The 18,998-nt window shown below is 45.6% G+C and overlaps 1 protein-coding gene across 1 annotated transcript in view; it reads right to left on the bottom strand.

Annotated features, from left to right (window-relative positions):
- The window catches only part of LOC126997938 (hemicentin-2-like), a 162,905-nt gene extending 148,534 nt beyond the window's left edge, over nucleotides 1-14,371 (bottom strand). Inside the window, exon 1 of the mRNA XM_050859190.1 lies at nucleotides 14,254-14,371. The gene's annotated coding sequence lies outside the window, so the exon portion shown is untranslated. The remainder of the gene's footprint in view (nucleotides 1-14,253) is intronic.
- Between the last annotated feature and the right edge of the window lie 4,627 nt (nucleotides 14,372-18,998).

Raw genomic sequence — 18,998 nt, 5'->3', positions numbered from 1 at the left:
AGAGAGAGAGAGAGAGAGAGAGAGAGAGAGAGAGAGAGAGAGAGAGAGAGAGAGAGAGAGAGAGAGAGAGAGAGAGAGAGAGAGAGAGAGTCAATGAACGTTAATTAGGCCAGGTAAAGGTGTCAAACGTGGATCACAGGTGCCAACTCGGGGAAAGAAAAGGTGATGCTGCTGCTGATGATGATAATGATGATGATGATGATGATGGTTTGATGGTGGTTGTAGTGATAGTGGTGGTGATGTTAGTACTTTTTTTATATATGTGTTCAGGCTAGTCCATTATTGAATATTTTGGTCTTGCTTTGTTTTTTATTTAATATTGTATTCATTTTCGTGTGTCAAAAACAATATTTCACGTTTTTTTTCCTTGTTCTTTTCGCTCCAATATGAAATTTTCTATAACATTGTTTTTTTTCATGTGTGAAAAGAACCAGACACACAGAAAAACCTAACTAGGCAAAAAGCATGCTTTAAAAACAATGGACTTGAAACGGAACACACACACACACACACACACACACACACACACACACACACACACACACCACCCCGCTCTCCCTCCGGCCCTGCGTTAGTGAACCATCTCGTCAATACAGTGGACGCTACACGTGTTAGGTACCCCGGTGTTAAGTTCGTGTTGTGTGGGGACTTCCACGAATTAGACATTACGGACGTTACGAGCCACCTGTGCCTCACACAATTTTTTAATTTTCCCACGCACGAAAGGAACACGCTGGACTTTATCCTCACTGACCTGACGGACTGGTACTCCCCCTTTCAGCCCCTCCCCCCCATGGGCCGAAGCAATCACGCCTCAGTCCTATGGACGCCCTCTCCCACCATCTCACAGAGGTGCGAAACGGTTAAGAAGACCACCCGCCCGACACCTGACTCCACGATTAGGCAGTTTGGGCAGTGGTTTGGTGGGCTATCCTTGGGTCGAGGTCCTAACCGTTCGTGACGTCACGGAGAAGTGGAACAACTACCTCGCCACAATTACTCAGGCCTACCACCACTTCTTCCCCACCAGGACCCACCACACCCACCCAGCCGACCTGCCCTGGATGACCTCCTGGATTAAGGCCTTAATGCAGCAAAGGAACCGCGCCTTCCACACGGACCGAACAAGACACAGGGCCCTTCGCAACACAGTCATCAGGGAAATTGCAGTGGCGAAGAAGGAAAACTACCCCCAAGAACTACAACACCTGGAGGGCAATAACACCAGCAATTTGTTCTCCAAGATACGCCATTTGTGAGGCCTGGGCAACCCGTCGTCGGCTTTCCCTTTTCTCCCCTCCTCCTCCTCCCCCCTTGAGATAGCTGAACTGATATCTCTCACTTTTCCTCCATCTGTCAAAGCCATCCCCCCCTAGACCTTGCCTCCCTCACCGCCTACCTATCCTCCCGCCGTGGAAGAGTTTCAAATTGCCGAAAAGCTCAGATCCCTCAAACTCAAAAAGTCTACCATACCTCTAGATTTACCCATAAAGCTTTATCAGGAGTTTTCCTATGAACTTGCTACCCCCCTTGCCACCATCATAAATGCCTCCCTCATTCAGAGCAAATGCCCCACAGATTGGAAAACCTCATTCGTCACTCCCATCCCCAAAGTCACCAACCCCACCTCACTTAATGCACTAAGACCCATTGCCATCACTCCAATCCCAAGCCTGCTTTGTGAAGACTTTGTATTTAGCTGGGCATATGATACTATTCATTACAAAATTGATCAGAGGCAGTTCGGCAACGTTAGAGCCTCCTCCACAACACATTGCCTCATTAATTTCCTTGATTTCATTCTTAAAAACCCGGAAACCAGAAAAATTTCCTCTGCCCTCGCCTTTATTGTCTTTCGGAAATCCTTCGACCTGTCTGACCTCACCACTGTCATCACCAAGGCCATAAACATCGGCCTGCCCTCCCACCTGACATCGTGGCTAGCGGATTTCCTGACGTACCGGCACCAAGCTGTGGGTCATCAGGGCTGCACCTCCACCCTCCAGCCCCTCTCTGCTGGTGTGCCACAAGGGACGCGCATGGGGCCTCTTTGTTTCCTTATTCTGATCAACAATGCACTGTTAGACGCCCCTCATCGCTGGAAGTACGTGATGATTCTACAGTGGGCATCTCCATCAACAACACAGCCCCTGACTACACGCCCCTACAACACATTCTGGACCGACTGCAGAGCTGGACGCAAGATAACCGCGTCACCATCAACACCAACAAGACGATGGTGATGCATTTTCACACCTCCACCACTGCCGTCCCACCGTCAGCCCCGGAGGTTGGCCCTCACCAGCTGCAGGTGGTTGAATCCACCAAACTATTTGGAGTCACCCTGGAACACAAACTGAGCTGGGGCAAGCACGTCACCACCATTATCAGGGCGGCTTCCTACAAACTTTTCATGCTGAGCCGCATGAAAGCACTGGGAGCCACCCAAAGGACGCTCAAGGACCTATACACCACCTTCATCCTCCCCAGACTCCTCTACGCCTCTCCTGCTTGGGCTTCCTCCATCAACAAGACCCAGCAACGCCAATTGAAGCGAGTGCAAAAGCGTGCTTGCAGACAGATTCTGGGCAGTTCTTACACTAACTACGAGAATGCACTCACCCAGCTAAACAAGCCCACCCTACAGGACCGATACCAGACAAACCTAACCAAATTCGGCAAGTTCCTCCTATACAACCCCCGTCATAGAGATCTACTCCCTCCTGCCCTCCCTCCCCCCACTAGACCCACAAGACACCACAATATTCTCGTCCCGGTCAAAAATCTCACGGACAGATATCGGCTTAGTGCGATACCGACACTTGTGAGGATCATTAACACCTCCATGATCACATGACCCCTCCGCCCCAACACACACACACACACACACACACACACACACACACACACACACACACACACACACACACACACACATCACCCTTCCCCACTTCCCCCATTACTCATCACATGAAACTCATTGTATTGTATTTTTGTGTATTTTCAGCCTTATGGCTGCCTACAAATGCATAAACCATTTATTATTATTATTATTATTATTATTATTATTATTATTATTATTATTATTATTATTATTATTATTATTATTATTATTATTATTGTTATTGTTATTATTATTATTATTATTATTATTATTATTATTATTATTATTATTATTATTATTATTATTATTATTATTACTACACACACACACACACACACACACACACACACACACACACACACACACACACACACTCGGCTCATCGCCAATGCTCTCCGTTCCTATTCGCACGGCCAAACATTGTTACTGGCGCGGTTTTTCTCTTCCTCTGTATCGACTAAGTGAAATCAGTCATTCGATTCCCGTGATCTCGTCCGCGGCAGCAGGGGAGCGTTGCCGCGCAAACGCTATTTTTTCTAATACTCGAAAAAACGTTGATGTTGACGTTTTTAGGTGAAGTGAATATATATTCGTCTTTTACACTGCAACATTCGCTGGTTTATTAATATAGAAAATATTGTATATACTGTTTTCTGCTTTCCCTGTATAGAGTACCAATATAAAACATTAATTTGAAACATTTATGACATTGATTTTAGAAAATAATATGAAAACAACACTGCATAAATTATAAATTTGTATTACGAAAAATCATCATCATCAAAATAGAAGAAATAAATATCAAGTAGCAAACTATCATTCCTCATAAAAAGAACATTAGTGTCAAACAAGACAACGGCCAGTAATGTACCGCCTTTAGGGAGGCGGTCATCCCCTCGTGTTGCCTTCTTGTTTCCCCGCACAAGGCTGTGTTACGGGTGGAGCACGTTTGTTGTGTAGAATGTCCATAAATGTGATGTAATGAGGTGAGAGAGAGAGAGAGAGAGAGAGAGAGAGAGAGAGACACAGAGGAGGGGAGCAAAAAGAGCGTTTGCGCGGCAACGCTCCCCTGCTGCCGCGGACGAGATCAAGGGAATCGAATGACTGATTTCACTTAGTCGATACAGAGGAAGAGAAAAAGCGCGCCAGTAGCAATGTTTGGCCGTGTGAATAGGAACGGAGAGCATTGGCGATGAGCCGAGTGTGTGTGTGTGTGTGTGTGTGTGTGTGAAAGGAAACTACATAGATTTATACTGAGAATCATAGACAAAGAAGATGAACATACCGATATGTAGGAGGAGCGATCAAGGAAAACTGCTGCAAGAAGAGAGAAAACAAGGGGCAGAATTGAGGCCACTGGGTTGACGGAATCCCACCAGCCCCGAGTGTGTGCTTTTCAATTTCTGGCCCCACTGCCCCTATCCCGCTTCCTTACCCCCCCTACCCCCCCCCCCTCGGTTTTCTCCTCCTAGTCTGCACATAGACTGCGAAACTGAATGAATGGAGAACAGCAACGAGTTTTTTTAAAAACTGCGAAAAGAATAGAATTATGGAAAGTGAATGACAATTTTCTGAAACTAGAATAAGATACAGTTTCCCTCTATCGTAATCTTGAAAAAAAAATAATGGAAGGAAAAAGTTAGAGGGAAAGGAATCTGAGTTAAAAAAATGAAAGTAGGAAACAGATTACAGAAGAAAAAGCAGAATTGGAAACGCAAGTCTAAATAAATACAAAATAGTACAGGCAGAATGAATGAAAAGAAGATATTACTGAGAAAGAAAAATCAGTTACTGGTTAATTACAGCTGAGAGAAAAACTTGATATGGATACAGTTTTTACGTCATCAGTGCAAGGTGTCGAGTACTCCATTAGCAATAATTAATGAAGTGAAGTGACACCAGCGGCTCCTAAATGTTGATTACTTCATTTGCAATGGAAAGAAAATTGATGGGACTCTAATTTTTGTTCCCCCTCCCCCTGTCTCTCTTTTCCTCTGTCTCTCTCTCATCACTTGCATACAAATCGATATATACATAAAAAGCTTCATCATGGCTCGAGGTACTGTACTCCCCGCTTGAAAGAGGTTAAATAGTGTGCAGAAGGATGAACAGGCGAATGAAGGTTGTTCCTGAGTTTACCAACGAAAGCAATGAGTGCGGGAGAGGTGGAGGCATGTAGTTAGCAAGTTCAGATGAGCAGTTAGCATGAAAATATCGATAGAAGAAAGAGGATCAACACTGCAGCCAGGCCACGCACAACTGTAACAAGTGCTTCCAACTGTAAATCTAATTTTTGAGGATATATCAAAAGTAAACTTTGTCCTGTGAATGACGTAAATGATTCCCTAACCTATGCATTAACGGTCTAATCTTGTGCGAAGGAAGTAAGCGTCTGCATTGAAACCAATGCCCAGCGATGGGCTCACAAAACACAACGACAAAAAGTTCTGGCCACTAGCTGGTTTTAACGAGGCCGTAAACTCTGCATTCAGGACCTAATCGCTGATTTGCCTCTCTGCTGTGAGTCCCCCGATAATCCATACACCGCAGGGTCCCTCCGGCGCCCCTGATGGCCCTTTAACGGTCGAGTGAGCGGTTCCTCCCCTCCTCTCGGCAATCTGTCGCCTCCCTCGTGTGTCATCTTGGCGGCGTCTCATCGGGGAGGGAAAGAGCAAGTCGAGCGTCGCCCACACACGTCAGAGAGTGTAGATAGAAAACGTCTCAGAGGCACCCTGTCCTCTTGTTCTTGATCCCTTTCCTTCATCTTTCGTCTTGTATTTTCTGCAACCTTCAGTCTATCATTGGATTTCACTACATGACTGCCTCCTCTTTCTCTTCTCTTCCTCTTCTTCCTACTCCTCTAACTTTTTCTCTTCCTTTTCACCGTGCCTGATGTTCTCCAACACTTCCTTCTCACGTCGCCACAGCCTCAGGGGCCTCCAGGGACCCGCGGGCCACACACAGCTTCCTCAAGACGTCTCTGTAGACTTGATGAATCGCCAAGTTATAACTCTTATGTGTATGAAAAAGTGAGCCATTTGTTATCATCCCCGTTTCTCGCTTACCTCAGAAGTGGTTTTCCTTCACATAATCCTTTCACGCTCTATATCCCAATTTTCTTGTTGTTTTCTAATTTGCTTTAGTCTCTTTGTACTTCGATGCGGGGTTTTTTTCATTCCTTTTTATCACTTTTCACTTTGTCCTTTTTTTAAGTGATATTCCTGTGCATTTTTTTGTTGTTGTTGTTGTGTTTCAGTTCTTCCTTACATTCACGTTTCCTTTAATGAGTTTCCTTTCCTTCTTCATTTTTTTCTTTCCGTCTTTCACATTATTTTCCCTCTCTCTCGTCTCTCTCTCTCTCTCTCTCCTCTCTCTCTCTCTCTCCTCTCTCTCTCTCTCTCTCTCTCTCTCTCTCTCTCTCTCTCTCTCTCTCTCTCTCTCTCTCTCTCTCTCTCTCTCTCTCTCTCTCTCTCTCTCTCTCTCTCTCTCTCTCTCTCTCTCTCTCTCTCTCTCTCTCTCTCTCTCTCTCACACACAACACACACACACATGTATAAATTCATGTTCTGTCAAACCCAACACCTTCTTTCCTCCTGCCATCCACCTCGTACTCTCTCTCTCTCTCTCTCTCTCTCTCTCTCTCTCTCTCTCTCTCTCTCTCTCTCTCTCTCTCTCTCTCTCTCTCTCTCTCTCTCTCTCTCTCTCTCTCTCTCTCTCTCTCTCTCTCTCTCTCTCTCTCTCTCTCTCTCTCTCTCTCTCTCTCTCTCTCTCTCTCTCTCTCTCTCTCTCTCTCTCTCTCTCTCTCTCTCTCTCTCTCTCTCTCTCTGCCCAATTTCAAAAGAGCCAACTTCGTAGAAATCCGACGAAAACTAATAGATATGCAACTATCAGATGACGGCAATGTAGAGGACGCCTGGCTAAACTTTAAAAATCACTTACTCACTCAGCAGGACACATTTGTCCCCTTGTGCGAGAAGCGAATTAACACTAATAAAAGTCCACCTTGGTTTAATAGCGGAATTAAACACTCAGTCAAGGAGAGAAAATTGTCTTACAGATTAAAGAAAGAGCAAAGCACGCCCGAAAATATTAGACTTTACAATGATGCCAGGCGACGAATAAACAGATTAGTGCGTCAGGCAAAGCGTAGATATGAAGAAAATATTGCAGCCAACTGTAAAAATAATCCGAAATCCTTCTTCAGTTACATAAACAACAGAAAGGCGATCAGAAGTGGAATTGGACCTTTAACAAACAGCGACGGTGCACTAGTGACTGACAGCCAACACGTTGCAAACCTATTAAACAATTACTTTTCCTCGGTGTTTAATAATAACAGTCCTCCCACCACCACCACCAACACCAGTACTAATGTAAATCCCGAGCATGCATTGTCTAACTTTGAAATAAAACCCGATGAAGTCCTTAAAGCCCTCAAATCACTTAAAACAAATAAAAGTCCTGGACCTGATAAAGTATATCCAACTCTGCTGAAAGAAACAAAGAGCGAAATACTCTCCTCCCTCACAACCGTATTCAATATGTCCTTGCGACAAGGCATCGTCCCTTCAGATTGGAAAAAGGCTAACGTGACACCGATTTTTAAGAAAGGAGACAAAAAAGTACCAGGTAATTACAGGCCCATTAGTCTAACTTCGGTTGTAGGTAAGCTACTTGAGGGCATAATTAGAGACAAAATTGTGAGTTACCTTGAAAGCCACTCATTAATTGGGGACTCACAACATGGCTTCCGAAACAAAAGATCCTGCCTATCAAATCTATTTACCTTTTATAACGACCTCTTCACTCTTTATGACGTAACCAAATCACTGGACGTAGTCTATCTTGATTTCCAGAAAGCGTTTGATAAAGTCCCGCATCATAAATTACTTTACAAATTAAAGCAAATAGGTATTGACGGTCAAGTAAACCAATGGATCGCGAATTGGTTGAGCAACAGACAACAAAGAGTAGTGATTGACGGATTTAACTCAGAGTGGGCGCCGGTCAATAGTGGCGTCCCTCAGGGCACGGTTCTTGGCCCAGTGCTCTTCATTATTTACATCAACGACGTGGATGTTGGACTCAATAACCGCATTAGTAAATTTGCAGACGACACAAAGATTGGTAACTCGGTTCTCACTGACGAAGACAGGCAAAGCCTCCAAGAGGATTTGCACAAAATTTCAGCTTGGTCGGATAGATGGGAGATGTCCTTTAACGTAGACAAGTGCCAGGTCCTTCAAGTTGGAACGAGGAATAAGAAGCTCGATTACGAAATGCGCGGCATTAAACTCAAAAGCGTTCAATGCGTCAAGGACTTGGGGGCCAAAATCGCGTCAAACCTCAAATTCTCACAGCATTGCATTGATGCAGCAAATAAAGCGAACAGAATGTTGGGCTTCATTAAAAGAAACTTTTTATTTAAGAATAAAGATGTAATACTCCCGCTCTACAACAGTTTAGTCAGACCCCACTTGGAATATGCGGTACAGTTTTGGTATCCCCACCATGCAAAGGATATTGCTAAATTAGAAGGTGTTCAGCGCCGAGCAACGAAAATTATCGCTTCCTTGCGCAACAAATCCTACGAAGAAAGGCTTTCTACCCTTAACATGTTCTCTCTTGAGAAACGTCGCCTCCGAGGAAAACTGATCGAATGTTTTAAAATACTTAATGGTTTCACGAATATAGACAGATCAACATTGTTTATGATCGATGACACTTTGCGCACGAGGAACAATGGCGTAAAACTCAGATGTAGACAAGTAAATTCAGACTGCACCAAATTTTTCTTCACCAACGTTGTAGTGCGAGAATGGAATAAGGTCCCACCATCAGTGGTCCAGTGTAACACGATTGACTCCTTCAAAAATAAGCTCGACCGTCACTTCCTTCAACTTAATATCAACTAGAGTAGAAATGCAACGTTTTGGAGTCTTCTGATTAATATAAAATCACTTAGGTTTAAGGACAGACCACCTAGTCTGGACCATGGGGTCTGTGTGGTCTGATTTTCTATGTAAATCTATCTATGTAAATCTCTCTCTCTCTCTCTCTCTCTCTCTCTCTCTCTCTCTCTCTCTCTCTCTCTCTCTCTCTCTCTCTCTCTCTCTCTCTCTCTCTCTCTCTCTCTCTCTCTCTCTCTCTCTCTCTCTCTCTCTCTCTCCCTCTTTTATTCTTTTTTATTAAACATGTATTCATATATTTACAGAGATGGAAAACTTAAAGTTGTGAGTTGGCACCCACAGCTATTTTAAAAGTTTTTCAAATGTACAGATACCTGTGAGGGTAACTGCACAAAAACATAAAACATACTTACAAAGTATACAGGATATATTATAAATATGATAAACACTAATTGCAATATTTACAATTATGTCAAGTGTGGAGCAGGAACGGCGTGGGGAGGGTGCCTCTCCAAATGTTGGCAGCTACTTTCGCCTGGTGTGTGGACATGCGTTCCAGATCAGGCGTGGCCTCCGTGAAGCCGTTCCAAAGACGCGCTGCCTTGTCCTTGTACGTCCGCTAGTGCTGCAACGTGTGTGAGTGAGGCACCGTCACTCGTTGGCTCCCGGCTGCTGCCTGTCGCATCGCTCGTTGGGTGAGGTGTGGCGTCAAGCACAGCCTGCTGAGATGAGGCGTGTGCAGCACCTGAGTTTTATGACAGACTCCCAGTGCTGCTACGTCGCGACGATGCTCCAGGGATGTCATGCTGGCAGGGATCTCCACCGCATCCCCCAGCAGTCAGAGGGCGCGTCTCTGCACCGCGTCAAGGCGCCGGGTGTGGGTGACGGCGCTGGACAACCACGACAAGGCACCGTATTCCATACAAGGGCGGATCTGTGCCTTGTACAGCGTCAGGATTCCTCGGGGGTCCAGGCTGCCAGCCACCCAGCAGAGGGCAGACACACGCTGAGAGGTCTGGCGGGCCACAGTCGCGATGTACTGGTCGTAGCGCAGCTCCCGGTCGATGGCGATTCCCAGGACCTTGATGTTATCCTGGAGGGGCAACTGGACGTCCCCAAACCGTAATTGTTCCTCCACGCCCTGTGTAGCAGCGGGAGACCGAGAGACGACCATAGCATGAGTTTTGTTGGAAGCAAAGTTGACCTGCCACAACTTTCCCCACTCCTCAGCAACCTTCAACTGCCTGTTGACTGCAGCTACGGCAGGCCTGCTGTCCCGATGGCAGTACGAGACAGCGATGGTGCAGTCATCGGCATAAGCTTTGTTCTACAGGACTGGCCCCAGTATTGAGCCCTGTGGAACTGAGCCTCCTATAGGGGCAGGCGTCGATGTCCGGCCATTAACGACTACCCGAAGCGACCTACCTTGGAGGTAGTCTTCGAGCAGAGTCAACAGACTTCCCTCTATACCCTTGGCACGAAGCTTTGCCAGTAGGCCAGAGTGCCACACTCGATCAAAGGCGCCGGCAATGTCTAGCGCCACCACGAGTGTGTCCAGGCCTTCATCAAGGGAATCTTGCCACTCCTGTGAGAAGAGGAGAAGGAGATCAGAGGTGGAGCGGCCCGCCCTGAACCCGAACTGGTAAGGAGAGAGAAGGTTGTTGTCGGTGAGGTGTTTCCCGATGACAGCAGCCAGCATCTTCTCGAACACCTTACCCATGGGGGACAGCAGGGAGATGGGCCGGTAGTGGTTCGGGTCAGTCCTGGAGTCTTTTTTGTGGACAGGAACCACATTAGCTTCCTTCCAGGCGGCTGGCCACTTCTTCTCCTCGAGGCAGGCACTAAAGATGTTGGCGAGAGGCTCGGACAGCTCCTTGGCACAGTTCTTTAGCACGCTGGGGCTGATGTTATCAGGGACTATGGCTTTCCCCGCATCAACATCCCGGAGTACTTTCTCCACCTGTGCCGCGGTGACCGAGACCGACGTGATGGTGTGGTCAGACTCCCGGGGGAGGATGGGTGGGGGGCGGTAGGGGTCTTCTACTTGCATTTTTCGTGCAAATAGTTCAGCCAGGATGGCAGCCTTGTCCTCACTGCTCGTGGCCGTGGACCCGTCTGTCCTGGTGAGGGGGGGGCACGCTGTCCTGCCTCATCGTTCCCTGCCGCTCCTTGACGAGAGCCCACCACGTCTTGCTACCCACTCCAGGGCCGGTGAGTTTACTCCTCATCACTTCCTCCCAGTGTTTCTTCGCCCACTTGGAGGTGGCTGCCATCCTCCTGCACGCTGTTCGGTGTAGAAGGACGTTCTGATGGGAGGGGCGTTGTTTGTACCTCCGCCAGGCTGCATATTTGGCCTCGGCAGCAATATAGCAGCGATAGCCGAACCATTTTGGGTCAATGGCCTTGGCGAGGTACGTGCGATGAGGGACAAGCTGGGCCTGGAGGGGGAGCAGCTTCGAGGTGAGGGCGTTGACTTTCTTTTCCACATCCTCAACCAGTAGATCCTCCCAGTCTGTGGTGCTGAGGGCTTGCCTAAAAGCTGGACAGTTTGCCTCCTCCCAGAGCCATATGGTTCGTGGTGCAGCCGCTTCTCTCGCCGCGTCAAGCTGAATGTGAGTCAGCACTGCATGGTGGTCAGAGCTACCCACTTTATCCAGCTGCTGGCACCTGATGTTAGCTTCAGGGAGGTCAGACAATACTGGATTGAGAAGCCCCCCTCGTTCATGGGTCGGGATCGTGACGTGGTTGACGAGTCCTTGCACTGACACTAAATTATCGAAGGCTTGCTGCTCCAGGTGGAAGTTAAGATCCCCAGCGATGAGAACTGTCTTACACCTCTTCCTTCGTCAGGAAGTCGAACGAGGAGCATCCCTGTCTTGGAGGGCGATACAGGACGCAGAGAAGCAGGCCACTGTTATCACGCTGAACTATACGGAAGAATAGCGCTTCCATCTGGTGAGGGAGACTGAGTGACAACTCCTGGGTCTGGAGGCCATTCTTAAAACAGGCTGCCACGCCACCACCTGTTCTTCCGTCGCGGTCTTTCCTCACCCACTGCGTGTAGCCTGGTATTTTCCCAAACGTTGGCTCCACCGTGCTGTATAGCCATGATTCGCTCACTGCCACAATGTCTGCTTTGTGACGCAAGACAAAGTTATGTGAGAGGTCTTCGATGTTAGAGCGAAGACCTCTGACGTTTGTTGGAGGGGCACTCACTCGCGCTCACCATAGTCATGGTAGCCCTCCCACGGGGCACTCCACCACTCTCACTCACTCACCACTCCACTCACCACTCCTCACGTCACCACCACCTCTCTCTCTCTCTCTCTCTCTCTCTCTCTCTCTCTCTCTCTCTGCAAAAATAACACAGCTGCAACTTGGAACACATTAAAAACTATTATTCCAGGTAAAACACAGAGCACGACCCACCCACCCCTTGAAAACATAAGTGAAAAAGCTGAAGATTTTAATAACTTCTTTGCGAACGTCGGCCTAACCACATACGAATCAACTCAAAAATCATTAAAAGTCGAAAACCGTAATCACCTTAACGAAGCTCCTAACATCCCGGTCGCGCCCTCTACCCCCACTAATCTTGCGCTTTTCAGACCCCAGCCAGTAGACCAGAACACAATCATCTTAACTGTAAAACAGCTTCAAAATACTAAATCGTTTGGTTGTGATAACATTTCCCTAAGGTTTATCAAAGACTCACTTATAGTTATCATCTTCTACCTCACAACCATCATAAATACCTCAATCGTCACAGGCATTTTTCCTGCCTCCTGGAAAAACGCTGTTGTCACCCCACTATATAAAAACGGAAACCCAGACGAAATAGGAAATTATCGTCCCATCTCTCTACTTCCAATTTTTTCAAAAATATTAGAAAAGGTAGTTGCCAATTAACTAATGTCATTCCTGGAACGTAACAAACTTCTCTCTCTAACCCATCACGGCCTTAGACCAAAACTCTCTACAGAAACAGTGCTGCAAGTCATTACCAATAAAATTTATGATAATATAGATAACAAACAAATATCACTTTTAACACTCTACGACCTTTCTAAAGCCTTCGACAGTGTCAACCACACCATCTTACTCCGAAAACTTCAACAGATTAATTTTGACACCTCGATGACAGGTCACAGTCAGTCCGCATTAAAAACATCGTCTCATCCAAGAAATCAGTAGCCTTTGAAGTCCCCCAATGTTCAATACTAGGCCCAACATTATTCAATATCCATGTAAATGACATATCTACCTATATCAATAACTGACTTCTAGTACAATACGCTGACGACACACAGTTCCTCCACAGCGGTAATATCAGCGAAATAAATACTTTAATTAATAAAACTGAGATCACTTTGAAACAAATAAAAACCTATTTTCTACAGAACGGCCATCAACTAAACATCAATAAGACACAATGTATCTTCCTAGGCACACGCCAACTCCTGGCACACATACCTAATAACACCACCATCAGATGTGCCGATGGCGTTATACAACCCCTCTTCCATGTTAAAAACCTTGGCTTACATCTGGATTCACACATGACCTTCGACAGACACATAAATGAAATGACAAGGAAAACAATGGGAACCTTAAATTTCATTAACAGACACAAAGATCTCTTCAACAAAGAAACACCCTTAATAGTTATACAGACTTTGGTATTAAGCATCATAAAATACTGCATCACAATATGGGGGACAACAAACTCAACTTTAATAAACAAAGTGCAAAAACTACAAAACTTCGCGATAAAAGTGGCAGATGGGAAAGCCAGGAAATACGATCATGTCACGCCATTATTTAAAGATTCACAATGGCTTAAAATCAAAGACCTAATCACCTTTAACCTCATCACAAAAGTGTTTAAGCAGAAAATAAAAGATTACCCAGATCACATCCTCTCTCTCCCAACTGTTAACTATATGACAGACTAAACAACAAGACAACAAAACAATCTCTACGTCCCGAGAACCAACACCGACACAGGTGAAAGAGCCTTTCATGTATTAGGTCATAAATTATGAAACCAACTACCGAATGAAATATAAGACTCATAATCTGACCACATTAAAATCAATTCTTAAAAAGAAGCTGTTGACCTCTGCATGAATGTATTACCTAAACCATTGCCTTCTGTATATTATATCATGTATATTTAGATGTATAATACACCATGTATATTTATATGTATAACCTACCATGTCTAATTAGACGTTTAGAATAACCACTTTTTAGTGGAAATAAAAAAAAATTATTATTATTATTATTTATTATTACTCTCTCTCTCTCTCTCTCTCTCTCTCTCTCTCTCTCTCTCTCTCTCTCTCTCTCTCTCTCTCTCTCTCTCTCTCTCTCCCCCCCTTAGCGTCAATACTTTTAATCAGCCTCACTCCAGCCACTCTCAACAAGCACCAATAGAAGAGGAAACACGTGTACTCACTCTGGTCCAATCACAGACTCGCTTCTCTATGACGTCAGGCGCTGGTTACGTGGCACTTCCTGATTGGTTGTTCGTTGTACATCGGTGGATCATCGGCCCTGGGGGAAAGAGAGGCAATTAGATGTTAATAGTGTATGTTGATTTTGCTTTTTAGTAAATTTCATGGTAGTAGCTCTGATTAACAGTAATTTTTGGATTTCTTTTTTTTTTTTTTTTTTTTTTTTTGCTAATTGTAATTTTGATCGGTGGTCGTGGTGGTAGCAATAGTACTAGCAGTGGTAGTTGTAGTAGTAGTGTAGTGACCTCTAGCGCACACCATTTTCTTTCTCGTTCTCTCCACCTTCAATTCTTTAGCCTACCCTTCAACTCTCCGTTTTCTCTTAAGCCTCTCCTCTTCCTGAACCTTTTTCTTCGGTCTGCCTTCATATCCACACATATCATTCCTCATTTTCCATATTTCATCATACCAAGTCATTACATCCAAACACATACACATATATCATAACCAACATTATAACAAACTCACTAATGTACATAGTAACACCATATCATTAACATTGTATATATTACTGCGTACCAACCATTGTAAATACTCATTCATTATATCCAAAACATGTATATTCTCAGAAATAAATTCCTTCCGAATGGAGTCACCACCAGGTTATCAGTTGTATCTCTGAACCTACATAGCCGGCTTTAACGGAACCATACGGCGTTATACCAGCTATAACGTATGCTGCCTCGAAAACACTCAAACAGAAATGTTTGGTTTTCCCAGTAGTGGCCTAGGCTGCCGCTACAGTAGTAATGGTAGTAGTAGTAATATAAGTAGTAATAACAGCAGTAGTCATTATTGTCGTCGTCGTAGTAGTAGCAGCAGTAGTAGTAGTAGTAGTAGTAGTCGTACAGACTTACGACACACATTTTCCAAATTAGAACACAGAAACATTATGACTAGAGTCAGAACACTGACGTCAAAGCAGCTAAACACGCAAAAAGCAACCCAAAGACTCGCTTGTACAATCATAACACAATTACAAATAACGAAACAAATAAAACCTCCACCAGCGGCAGCAGTGAAGCAGCGCCGTGACCACCACACCTGAACGCGCGACGAACAGACGAACGAACAAACCAACAAACGGTGCTGTGTCCCGTTTGTCCCGTTGGCATGCCATAAGAGAGAGAGAGAGAGAGAGAGAGAGAGAGAGAGAGAGAGAGAGAGAGAGAGAGAGAGAGAGAGAGAGAGAGAGAGAGAGAGAGAGAGAGAGGGAGAGAGAGATGGGGGGGAGAGAGAGAGATGGGGGGGAGAGAGAGAGATGGGGGGGGGGAGAGAGATGGGGGGGAGAGAGAGGGGGAGAGAGAAAGATAGGGGGAGAGAGAGAGAGAGAGAGAGAGAGAGAGAGAGAGAGAGAGAGAGAGAGAGAGAGAGAGAGAGAGAGAGAGAGAGAGAGAGAGAGAGAGAGAGAGAGAGAGAGAGAGAGAGAGAGAGAGAGAGAGAGAGAGAGAGAATCTTCCGGCGATGCCTGCAGACCAGGGTGTGGCCTGCACAGTGGAAGGAGGCCAGAGTCACACCCGTACACAAGAAAACATCTAGGTCGGAGCCAGGCAATTACAGGCCAATATCACTCCTCCCAATCATGAGTAAAATATATGAGAGGATCATCAGGAAGCAACTAACAGCCTTCCTCGAAGAGAAGCACCTGCAATCACCAAAGCAGTTTGGCTTTCGGAAGGGCCGCTCTACTGCCAACCTGAAGAGATTATATTGAGCATTTGTAAGACCACACCTAGAATACGCCGTTCAATTCTGGTCACCGAATTATATCAAAGATCAAGTCTTGCTAGAAAGGATACAGCGACGAGCAACCAAACAAATTCCAGCGCTCCGTAACTTGACGTATGACGAGCGTTTAAAGCGTTTAGATATGTTTTCTTTAAAGAAGCGAAAAGTAAGAGAGGACTTAATTGAAGTGTTCAAAATCCTTAATAGATTCGAAAACATTAATCCAGATAGTCTATTTCAGAGAGACACCAACATAATAACACGCAGCAACGGTATGAAGTTAAAGGGAAACCGATGTAACACATTGGCGCGCAAAAGTTATTTCAATAACAGAGTTGTTGATCACTGGAATAGACTCCCACCGTCAGTAGTTAGCGCACAGAGTATTAATAGCTTCAAGTCTTCATTGGATAAGTATTTCAGGGATATAAGTTTTTACTGACTTTTTCATATGTTTCGGACAGTGAGGTGTGGGAACAGTAAAGTTAACAGGATACTGGAGCGTACCCCTATACCGAAGGTAAACGAGGATCAAGTCTCCACCTGTAACCCCTGAAACTACATCTCACCCCATCGTGAGCAGTCCAATTTAAATCTAGCTTTTTTTTTTTCAACTACATACAGTGTTTACTGACCCTTTTTCGTTTGTCTCGGGCAGCCTGCAGCACGAGTACAACCTGAAGACATTAGTTTCCCCCATAGCTTAGGTCACCAGTAGCGTAAGTTAGGAGTAGTAATTTCCTCTTATTTCTTACTGTAAAATTTCCATGTCCCTTTCTTCCTTAAAGGCACATGGTGTTCTCTTCTAACTATTTCCTGCCGGCACGTTGCCGGAGAGAGAGGTGGGTGGGGAGGAACCTTTATCTATTCTATCCTGTCCTACCACACGCAGATTACTAGTAGTAGCGGTAGTAAACAGACACCCTCGCCATAGACCGACAGGTCTTCTGGTGTCTGTTATTCCTATGTATTCCTATGTATTCATCCTCCTCTCAAAGTGCTGGCATGACGCCCTTGATGACGGCCACCCCTCTCTCATGATTGCCCTGGACAAAGCTGGCGACTTTGACTCCGTTTGGCGGTGAAGCTGCTACCTGTCAGGTAGGAGCCTCCGCGTAGCAGTCAACGGAAGCACCTTGACCAGCTTCCCGGTGGAGGACTCTGTTCCACAGGGGTCCGTTCTCGTACCTTTTCTGTAGAACATATACTTCAACGACCTCCTGCAAACCATCCTGGCAGCAAGCGCCTACGCCGACGACTGCACCCTCTCCAGGACATACGAGAGGGAGGAAGCCCAGGACGTGATAGAGTCCGTCAACATACAGTTGGCAGACATAATGGCCTGGGGAAGGAGGTGCGGCCCCGCTGCACTCGACTTTCTACTCTAGATCAACCCTATACTGTACAAACCCCTTATGTAAGAGTTAACCAGCATCTTCACTCTTTTTTTTTTTTTTACAACAAAGGAAACAGCTCTAGGGCACAAAAAAAGGAAACAATAATAAAAATAATCCCGCTACTCGCTGCTCCTAAAAAAGAATCAAAAGAGGTGGCCGAAAGAGAGGTCAACTTCGGGAGGAGAGGTGTCCTGATACCCTTCTCTTAAAAGAGTTGAAGTCGTAGGCAGGAGGAAAAACAGATGAAGGAAGATTTTTCCAGAGTTTACCAGCGGGAGGGATGAAAGAGTGAAGATGCTGGTTAACTCTTGCATAAGGGCTTTGGACAGTATTGGGATGAGCATGAGTAGAAAGTCGTGTGCAGCGGGGCCGCGGGAGGAGGGGAGCATGCAGTTAGCAAGTTCAGAAGAGCAGTCAGCGTGAAAATATCGATAGAAGATACAAAGAGAGGCAACATCGCGACGGAATTTAAGAGGTAGAAGACTATTAGTTGGAGGAGGAGAGCTGATGAGACGAAGAGCCTTAGACTCCACTCTGTCCAGAAGAGCTGTGTGAGTGGAGCCCCCCCACACGTGAGATGCATACTCCATACGAGGGCGGACAAGGCCCCTGTATATGGATAGCAACTGCGTGGGGGAGAAGAACTGGCGGAGACGATACAGAACGCCCAACCTCGAGGAAGCTGATTTAGCGAGAGATGAGATGTGAAGTTTCCAGTTGAGATTTTGAGTTAAGGATTGACCGAGGATGTTTAGTGTTGAAGATGGTGATAGCTGAGTGTTGTTGAAGAATAGGGGATAGGTATTTGGAAGATTGTGTCGAGTTGATAGGTAGAGAAATTGAGTTTTTGAGGCATTGAAGGACACAAGGTTCCTTCTGCCCCAGTCGGAAATGATAGCAAGATCTGAGGTTAAGCGTTCTGCAGCCTCCAGTCTGGAGTCGTGTACTTCCTGTTGTGATGGTCTTCTATTGAAAGAAGTTGAATAATGCAAAGAAGTTGAATAATTCAGAGTGGAGTCGTCGGCGTATGAGTGGACAGGACAGTTTATTATGGAAAGAAGATCACTGATGAATAACAGGAAGAGAGTGGGTGATAAGACATAGCCCTGTGGAACACCACTGTTGATAGGTTTCGGGGAAGAATAGTGACCGCCTACCACTGCAGAGATAGAACGGCCGGTAAGGAAACTGGAGATAAAGGAACAGAGAGAGGGATAGAATCCGAAAGAGGACAGTTTAGAAAGCAAAGACTTGTGCCAGACTCTATCGAAGGCTTTCGATATGTCTAGCGCAACAGAGAAAGTTTTACCGAAACGGCTAAGAGAGGATGACCAAGAATCAGTTAAGAGAGCAAGAAGATCGCCAGTAGAACGCCCCTTGCGGAACCCATACTGGCGATCAGATAGAAGGTTAGAAGTGGAAAGGTGCTTTTGAATCTTCCGGTTAAGGATTGATTCAAAAGCTTTAGATATACATGAAAGTAAAGCTATAGGGCGGTAGTTTGAGGGATTGGAACGGTCACCCTTCTTAGGCACAGGCTGTACAAAGGCATACTTCCAGCA

The sequence above is a fragment of the Eriocheir sinensis genome, chromosome 13 (assembly GCF_024679095.1).
Source record: "Eriocheir sinensis breed Jianghai 21 chromosome 13, ASM2467909v1, whole genome shotgun sequence".
Taxonomy (NCBI): Eukaryota; Metazoa; Arthropoda; class Malacostraca; order Decapoda; family Varunidae; genus Eriocheir; species Eriocheir sinensis.
Note: the sequence above shows the minus strand (reverse complement) of the source record. Positions and strands in the feature narration are given on the sequence as shown.